We start from the raw sequence: 10,082 nt of genomic DNA, 5'->3' as shown, positions 1-10,082 counted from the left end.
CTAGACAACAGTCAAGGATATTACTGAGTCTGAGACTGTTATGTACTTAGAAATGTTTTAGATGTGTAGAAATCTCAAATATTATTGTTCTGGCATTATTTTATATATATACTACCATTTGGTTTAGAGGATATTTTTAAATTATATCAGTGCTTAGTAATCAGCCTTATATATTCTTTTCAGACTATTTGCTTTGATTATCTGGGGGGTTCAATGACTGTACAAATCATATGGAAACTTTTATGCTTGCTGATTGGGTATGCAGTGCTTTTTAAACATCTGATTAATGAGCAAGAAAGAATAAAAAATAAGGAAAATATAGGATGAAATTTCAAATAAATAAAGGTTTGTGAAACAAATTAGGAGAGCTTTTCAGAGACTTACTGCCTCAATGAACAAGCTGCTGTGTACTTCTAATAATACCACAAATCACAGTAAACCAAGCATGGTGCTTTGATTTGTGAAAATACGCAAGAATATTCTTTTAACTATCTGATCAGTTCTATACCAAGCTCTCGCACTATGAAAAGGTCAGAATCCAAAAGGGTTAAGTATTGACTGACAAGAGGATGAAAGGAAAGGTAACACTACGTAGGTGTATAAGGGTCTTGAGGGACATTCCTAAAAGTCAGTATCAGTTTTTACATTTCTTGTACAGGACCAGATATGAATTTCAAATAGTGAATAAATTCAGGTAGTCTTTACTTTTCAGAAATGTGAAACTCACATTTAACTGTGTCTGTGCCAAAAGCTTTTCTTTTTTTCTTTTTTTTTCCCTCAAGCCTTCATGCCAAAAATTCCATATTTTTACTCCTTCTCACTCATTTTTAAGCTGTTTAGAAAAGCACCCTCCCTCCACTCTCCCCTTCTCCTGTCTGTGACCCTGCAATTTGTATAGTCGTTCTCTGAATAATGAAACTGAAGAGTTTACAAAGGAAAATACAAGGATGAAACTTGTTATCCAGAGCTGACAATATGTTAGAAGCAAATAGGTTAGAAGCAAATAGGTTTGAAAGCAAATAAACCCCCAGGTGCTGGCTATTTCCAGGACCACAAAAAATACCTTGCATCCCAAATGCAATGGCTGAATGCAATGGGTCAGCAAGTTACACAGCAAGCAGTGTATGCCCCTTGGTGCAGCTATGACAGAGCCACCGAGGACCACTGCCCTGCTACAAGACCCTCCGAGGTGGCGGTGGCAGGAGGGGAGAATCTCAGGGCGAATGGAAAAGGCAATTTGTGCTCCACTCGCCTTTTTTTAGGGGCAGGATGTTTTGGGAAGAGAGAGTCTGCTGGCAACCTGATCCTCCCTCCGGTTGCGGAGATCTTCAAAGGAGACAGGGCTGGCAGCTGACGTCCCCCTTCTCCGGCTGTTTTTTTTCCCGTCCCCACTGCAGATCCCTCCCCCAGCAGAACTCCGAATCGGCTCCTGCTTCCCTCCACAGCAGGGGCTCAGGCACATTCAAGGCCCTTCGCCCCGCGTGCCACATCAAACTCGAACCAGGAGGCCTTGCCATCACTTACGCGGGAGAACGGCACCATTGGGCAGTGGTGTTAATTCGCTTCAAAAAAATAATAATTTGAGGAGTTGCGTGGCTTTGAAATGGGAGCAGGAACTGGAGGGTTGGGAAAGGCAATGGCAAACGCAGAAACTTTGGGAGGGTAAAGGCAGTGTTATTAGAAGGAAATAGCTGCCAGCCCAGCCTTCTTGCCCAGGGCTTCAGAGAAACAGCAGTAGCTGGCCCTGTAATATTGCACATGCAACGGGCCCCTGCACAGTATGAATAAATCTGTTGGCAAAGACCCTCTCCTCTTCTGTTTCTAGAAGCCTTGGTCCCCAGGATGAACCCCTTTGTCCAAAGACACTTTGCCACCATTCCTCACTGCTCTGGAGGTAATCCCATGCAAGGAGGGAGAGACTGACTTGTCCAACACTGCAGAGGGTGGAAGAAGAGCTCAGAAATAGCAAACCCATGCCCCAGCCCCAAAACCTCCAGCTGTACTTAACAGAAACTTTTCACTGAGTTGAGACTCAATGGAGAAGCTGTGGGGTTCAACACCCGCTCCCTGGGATGCAGCAGAGCCCTCTCAGGACTGCAAAGCAGCTGGCCATCAGGCCGGCTGGGGAAGGGCTGGGAAGACCCCTGGGGGGGTATGCATATGAGACCGTACACACACAGTTCCCCCTCCAGTCCCGTGGACATCGCCTGAAAAAATATATCCAGCAGTGCTGCAGTAAATGGAAATATCTCTTGGAATGGTTTCAGTCAAACCACACTTCTCTGGCAGCGTGTGTGAGGAGAAAGGTGGGTGGAAGGAAAAAGGCAGAGCCAGCTCAGTAGCAAATATTGACACAAAACAATAACAAAACATTATTGTAAAACCCACACAAATGAACGGGTGAGACTGTGGATGAGCACAGCCCAGGAAAGTGCTTTACACTTATGTATTAATGTTCACATTTCTGATGCTAAGGAATACACTTGCAGACACATAACCTGTGTAAGCACTGTTTACAAAAACTCCGATGAGGAAAGTTCAAGTTATTTACAATCCTGCAGAAGGACAGATATTACCAAATCTAATAAAGCTAAAGATTTGCTATGTGGGTAGTCCCACTGACCTTTCTTAGTTCTCAACAAATGTTTTCTGTATCAGGTACTCAGCATCTGGCAGAATTAGGCCCACAGTCAACATTTATAATAAAACTTAATCTTGGGTCACATGAGCCCGTGTAAAAAATAGCTTCTGCTTTGCTGCAGTCATGCACACAGTAATAAAAAGTAGCTAGCCACATCACCTGCACTGCACATGTTGTCTTTCTTACACTATCTGCTTTTCTCCAGAGACAGCTATCAGATCTCCCCTTCCTTCTATTTGGTTTTGGTGGGAGAAGGGTGTTTTATCATGGAAAAATAAACAGCTTGGTGTATCTACTTTTTTCCTCCTATGAAATTAATCAGGAAGTGTAATACTTATAAAAGAATTTGCATATGTTTTCTTAATGCAGCTGCACGTCTCCCACAATGTAATGACTTGTACGGAGTCACCCTTCACAATTACATAAATTTCTCCTGTGTAGGGCTAGCACAGAAGGAAGCTGTGCTGCTCACCATTCGGGCCTAGGCATCAAGGGACTTTGACCAACTGCGGGTTTTTTTCCCAGATTTCCTGCAGAATGCCAAGCAAGCCATTTTGCTTGGCAGGCACCAAGTACAATTTCCAAAAGCACCTGTTAAAACGATCAAGGGATTGTATGACATATTTCACCAGTTGCCTAAATACCAGAAAACCTGGTCCTCGGTCCAGCTACAGTTGTCCCTTTTTTTTTCTTTTTTGCATTTTTCTATCCTGTATGATGAGGTCTGATAATGTGAGACTGGTAGGTGGTCAGATGCTTCAGTAACAGTGACCATTTAGGTGGATGAACAAGTTATGAAATGTTGATCCAGTCAATCAGTTCTCCTCTAGGCCTATTCCTGAATAGTGGTATTTACCTTTTATTTCTTTAGCCAGGTTGTACTATCAGTTTTTGATCAAATGCCCCTCCTGAAATCACCTGACAGCAAAACATGGCCATCCTTTGAGAACATGAATAGTACTTTATCTCTTAAGACCATGATACTGAATTACTTTCACACCAGGCTTCTTTAGGTGGTACCTAGGGGTGGAACCTAAAGCACTACTCATTTTTAGCATAGGCTTTACTTCAGGAGAAAGGAAACACTGGTTTGTGAAAATACATGCACAGAAGTTTGGGAAAGCCCATTTTCTCCCTGTGCTTCGTATGTAGAAATGCTATGCTATTTACTCACTTGGATGATGACCAGGAGACACATTACCATGAACTATTATGGAGATGAATGCCTCAAATTTAGGGATTCACGTCCCAATTGTTACTCTCAGAAAAATCCTATGGACATTGTGGGAAACTTAGCCCAGCTAACAACTTAAAAATCAGATCTTTGGAGTAGACATGAAGAAGCAGCAGCAGAAATAGAGTTTGATACAAAAGCTGCATTATAAACAAAACAATTTTCATATTTTTATATCTTTGCTTAATTGATTATATGTTTTCTTATTAAGGTAAAAGGGACTTGAGCATGCAAATTCTAGCTTAAGGCCCGGTTGTGCAACTTCACACTTGCTCATGAGTAATCCAATTGACCTCCCTGGGACAACTCATGCGAGCAAGCGCTCATCACCATGAATGAGGGTTGCACAATCAGTACAGTTTAAATACATCTCTCTCTGCACCACCCTCCCAGACACTACTGTGCAAGCAGAGCTTCAGCACTAATGTTTCTTCTAGATTCTCTGATCACTACAAAGCTGTGCCAAAACACAGAGGAAATGTGTCCTATGCAAGGAATTAGTTTGATTAGTTCTCTTAGGATACACATAATACTTTTTTTTAAGATCACAGAAAGAACATTTCAAGGTTACTCTGTGAGAATAATCAATCTTTTAAACACACAAGTTCTTTAATTACATTTGCAAAAAAAAAAAAAAAAAGGCAGTGTATACTATGGCAATGAAAAAGCTAGTGAAGTCAGCACAATTTAGCCTTTAATTTTGCCTTTTCACCAGGTTTCAAACAATTAGGTCTGTGAGCACTAAAAAACGTAAAGAAAAAAATATGCACATAGTTAGTTTTTGCATTGTGTTGCCCAAATAAATAAAAATCGATCACTTGGCTTCATTTAACTTCCTGTCCTCATAGTCTTAAGAGTGCTGCAACATGCTACTGGCACATGCCTGTAAGGTAACTAGTAACTGGCTTCCATAAACACTAAATTTATCAGAGAAGACAGTAAAAGTCTCTGCTTAGCTCACTGCACATCATATAAACCAAATTGCAAAGAGATTTTTTTTTCTCTGCTATGAAGTAAATGGAAGTGCCAACATATACAAATATGCATTTGTTACTACTGAGATGTTTACAGCCCCTGCCTTGCCAATTGCACATATGTAATAACCTCAGTGCATCTTTACCTATAGCCCTCTGGTTAAGAGACAATAGGTGCAAATTAATGTATAGACAGACATTATCGCTTCAAGCCTGGACATGACTTGAAGCCTCTTTAAATATTTTTAAATGCCACAGATGTCTACGAGGGTTTTAAAATCCTTTCTTCCTCTCTTTGCTGATGGTTAAAATGTTCAGGGGACAAGACAAGATATTTATAATAACAGGACATTTCACTCTGCACTTTGTTTTAGCATGTGGAGGGAATAATAATTGTATTCAGACTTGAAATGGCTTGGGTTACGCAGTTCAGAGCACAAGCACCTGCAGCAAATTAATTTGTTGTAGCACATTTATTATCTCATAGCTCCTATTTAGGCTGCAGCTGTTGCTATTATGTTAATAATGTTTTTTATCACCACTGTATACAACAGGTTATGGTAATTCAGAAATTTTGGGGCGTGGGGTGGTTTTTTTGTTTCATTTTTCAGAAAGAAAAAGATGGGGGGAATGTAACACATAAGCATTGATCAAGCATTTAGCCTTCTGTTTATTAGCTGATTTGAAAGAGAATGGGCAAGTGAAATTAGAAAAGAATAACAATAGACAAAGATGGCGCATGCAGAATTTGTGAAAGCAAAAAAAGAAGAAGAGGTGGAAAAAAGAAAGAAAGAAAGAAAGAGAAAGAAAGACAGACCGAACACCGCAGTGCTGGGGTGGTGAGTGTTCGGGTGGGGGCGGGGAAAATGCTGCAGTTTTCGTGAAATAATAAGGTGGAAAAAAAGGCATACAAAGAGTAGGTTTTTCATTGTCTGTAAAATATAAACACAGATGAATTCTGTCTTTGGTTTGTTCATGCTTTTCACTCTGCACAGCAGGGATGTTCTTAAGAAGTTGCCCTCTGCGAAATTTCACTAAATGGAAACCGTGGACCCTGCATGATGCGATTATAATCACACCAGCCATTCTTTTTACATAATTTTTTGTTTAAAATCCAGTAATGCTTCTTGTTTTTAAAACATATATCTATATCTTTACATGCATCTAAAACGGTGCTGGTTTACATCCCCACAGCAAAGTGCAAGCTGAAGCTATAACTGGCTGTATCCCATCCACAAATCTCAATGGACTCAAAAACAATATGAAAATTTTTAGCTGACAAGAACATGTCTGCTGCCTGCAGTCACTGCAATAGCTCACCATGTTGCCTACTAACCAAAAGATCAAAAATTATCGATTTCATGGCGCTGCGTGCTTGGGATAGAAAAGCTACTTTAAAATTTGCATTATTTAAGAAATGAATTAAGAGAAAAGACTCATGTTTTAGAGCACTCTGGAATGTAAAAATGGCTTTATGTTTTAATCTTATCAATGATTTACTATAATTCTATTATTTTTAGCAGCTGGGGTCTGGAAATGATTTTTTTTTGCCGATGAATTTAGGATTTTGCCGCATTATACATCTGCAGTCCCAGAATCCTCTGGTAAGATAATCCCTCCTGCGATGGGGAAACGCCTTTAACCTTTTCGTGAATGAAAAATATGCAACCATTTTGAAATAAAAAGGGGGAAAGAATGATGATTTCTAAGAGCTGGAATGAAATTTACTACGAATTGAAAGAACAATGCAAGGAAAACGTACTGTAATTGCGTTATGTCGTTGGGCGTTTCCAGCTCTTGTCTCCATTGCTCCTAGCCTTCCTTCAATGGTGTCCGTAAATACGCCTAGACTATAGCGTTACCCATATTTCACGCGGGTGAGAAATCACGAACCGAGATCTAAGAAAGACAGTTTTTCCTTGCCATAACTGCAGAAATGCTACAACTACTATTTCCGTTCTGCAGACCTAAATGAAAACTTTGGTTGAAAGCCATTCCTTCTGACCAGAGGATTCTTAAGATTACCAGACTGCGTAAGGGCAGCCAACTGTCCAGATAACAAGAGGTGTTTACAGAGATGCTTAGTGTTTGCAGGCAGAAAGGAAACAGAAAATTTTCTGAGGTGTAAGGAAAATCTGAAGCCCTAGTCCGTACACAACCTATCTGGAGATTTGTTCAAATGAAACTCTCACCCTCACATTCTGACATTTTCAGATTGTACAGTAATTAGGAAAGACTGGTCTGAACAGAAAAATCTCATCTTAATAATTCATTATCTTATGTTTTAAGATTATGTATTAGAATCAATTGCTCTGAATAAGAAAATCTGGCCTAAAGCCATTGAAAGCAAAAGGCAAAATTTATACATCAACTACCTTTTAAAGACAGCTTTCTGTATATACCTAGTATGTTTAGAGTATTGACAATTAAAGGGTTACAACTTTGAGAAATCAGTGGTTTCATGTGGATGGAGTTTGAGTAGGGAAGAAGAAAGTAGGTGTCACACCTTTGCAACTGTTACTGTTTTCATTTGTTTGTGGCTAGTTTTTCTGCAAGGGTGGCTGAACACAATGATTGCAATTGCTTTAAATTAGGAATACAAGACCCATAATCATTAAGAGACAGGCACACAGAGAGATTTTAAATGAAAATTTAGGTGCTGTGGAATACTTGATAATGACAAAATTTTAAAAAGGAACAATATTGTGGATTTCTGTTTATCTTCATCATGCAATAAATTGTAAATACAAAGCCATCCTGACATTTATTCATTTGGTTAACAGTAATTAAAATATATGTATTTGGTAGATGTAGCGCTTCATGTTTATTCTGTTCCACTGTGTCTGCTGCTTAATATGCCAGTAATCAGATATTCTGATGAGTAATGCCTCAGCTGCTAAATCAGCTGGAAACTTTTTTCAATTTCTGAAACATACCTGGGATATAAAGTTAAACTGCTACAGGCATTCGCATGTACTGAATTAAAGAGAGAAACACTAAGGTATATTGCATATATTCAAAATAGAAACATTAAAGAAAAGAATAACTTTGTTTTAAATCAAATTGTTAGTCAATTACAATTCTATTTCTGATGCTTGGAACAATGTTTACAGAGTACTCCGATTTATCTCATTCCAAACAGTTAACAAGATGTTTTAATCAGTATCTTCCATACTAATTTATTAATAATTGCTACTGTCTCCCTTCCATTCAAAATGACCTCAAGCTACACGCTGGCATAATTTTATTCCACAGTTTTTTGAGAAAAGTCAAATCTCACTAGTATTTTGAGCCTGGTAAATTCTTTCCCTCTTTGTCCATAAAGAACACATCTTTTACTAAAATTGAGCCTGAGTGGCATAGCTATTTGCTATTTGCTTTAACACAGTAAAGTTTCTGACTTGTATTAATAAACCGTAGTTCTCAAGTATGCGGCAGAAGTTAAATCGATTAGTCTTGTATCACAAAGAATGCTTAAATACTGCAAGCATCTCCTCTGTTTTCCCCTTCACTCCTGTATAAAAGTGAATATACATGACTTATTAAATACGTTACAACTTTTCTTTGCTGGAAGAAGATTTTTTTTGAGAAGATCAGAATGATATGTTTTGTTGCTGACAAGTGAATATATATTTAGTCAGTGTCTTAAAAAATATCTGTAATTGATTCTTGAATATGTTCCTAGATTATGCACAGTTAGAAGCCAATTATGCATATGTTTTTACGATTCATATGGGAAATCAAAGATTCAGGCCCAGAGCCTTAGATGTTTCCATAATTGGTAATTTTGCTTTGTCCTTATATTAGTGCCATTCCCACTCATTTGTTACTATGTTCCTTAAAAACACAGCTAAATGCCAGAATTTCAGAAGAAAAGGTGACTAACTAAGTTTACCTTTAGCTGTTTGTTATTTTTAATTAATGGTCTTCCTGCTCTCTATGGTGTTAAAAGCTGACTCCCCAAAAGCAGTGCTAAGGATGTAAAAAAGAGGTTAACAAAAAGATTTAAATCATTATCTTTTAAAATTTAACCATGAAGCTCTCCTTTGCACTGAGGATTTCTTACTGCAGTGATACACAATGGACATGTTAGAATGCTGCTTGACCTTTTGAAAAAAATATGTCTGTGGCATAGTCGTCTAGCAAACAGTCACCAAAACAAACCTGTTAAAGTATAAAAGAGCTCCAAAGAAACTTTTGAAGCTGCACATAGAGAGTGGATGCTTCTTGGGGGGAAAAAAGAAAAGTAGAAGAAGAAAAATAACTGAATTTTTGTGAATTCATTCATGGAAGCCCTGCACTGTAATATCCAATATAACATCTACTCTTCTCGTTTTGACACTGGACCATATCACATTGTATTTTAGAAAATTTAGAAACATGAAATGTATTTTAGAAACATTTTGTAATTGAAAGAACAGTATTGTAAGTTAATCACAACCGCAACAGTTCCAGCTATTAAGGTATTAGCTTTCCTGGGGCAGTCTCTTTAAAAAGGTGATATTTTAGAAAATGGTTAGGTACCTAATAGCTAAAAATTGCAAAGCTAAAATGAACCAAATTTCTATTAGCATCATGTCTAGATCTGAAAGCATCCTAACCACTCTGCAATGAAAAAAATACAGATTAAAATTACAACAAACCATGCAAGAGTAAAACAACCCAAAATCAACAAGAGCTTAGCATTACGTGCTAAAGGCCTTATGAAATTTATATATATATAAATATATATATAAAAAAAAAGGTTGTATGTTTTAAACCTGTTTTTAAATGGGCTAGTTCCAGCAGTCCTCGTCAGGTCAAAAAGAAAAGCGGTCCATACTTCAGGGGCCAGAAGCAAAGACACAGACTGTACCCCTCCTGCTTCTGCAAAATCCAGGCTCCAAAAGCCCCATCCTTGCAGACCTCAGGGGGTGGGATGGCACACAAAGAGGCTCTGAAAGGTATCTGGGACCATGCAAAGCATCAAGGGCGTTTGACTGATTCTACTGTTGTTATCAAGTACCCAATGGAATTGCTGATAGTGAATTTGGCAATAATACCCTATAGAAAGAGCACTTTGAACTTATATAGCACCTTTGATCCAGCAATCTAAAAGGAGGAATCTGTCATTATTATTATCCCCATTTTACGGAGAGTGAAACCAAGGCAGACATGATTTTCCCAAGGCTGTACAGGAAAGCAGCTGAGAAGGGGAGGTGCACAAAGAATGTAGCTCGTCCCCCCACATTTT

This window comes from Apteryx mantelli, chromosome 2 (genome assembly GCF_036417845.1).
Source record: "Apteryx mantelli isolate bAptMan1 chromosome 2, bAptMan1.hap1, whole genome shotgun sequence".
Taxonomy (NCBI): Eukaryota; Metazoa; Chordata; class Aves; order Apterygiformes; family Apterygidae; genus Apteryx; species Apteryx mantelli.
Note: the sequence above shows the minus strand (reverse complement) of the source record.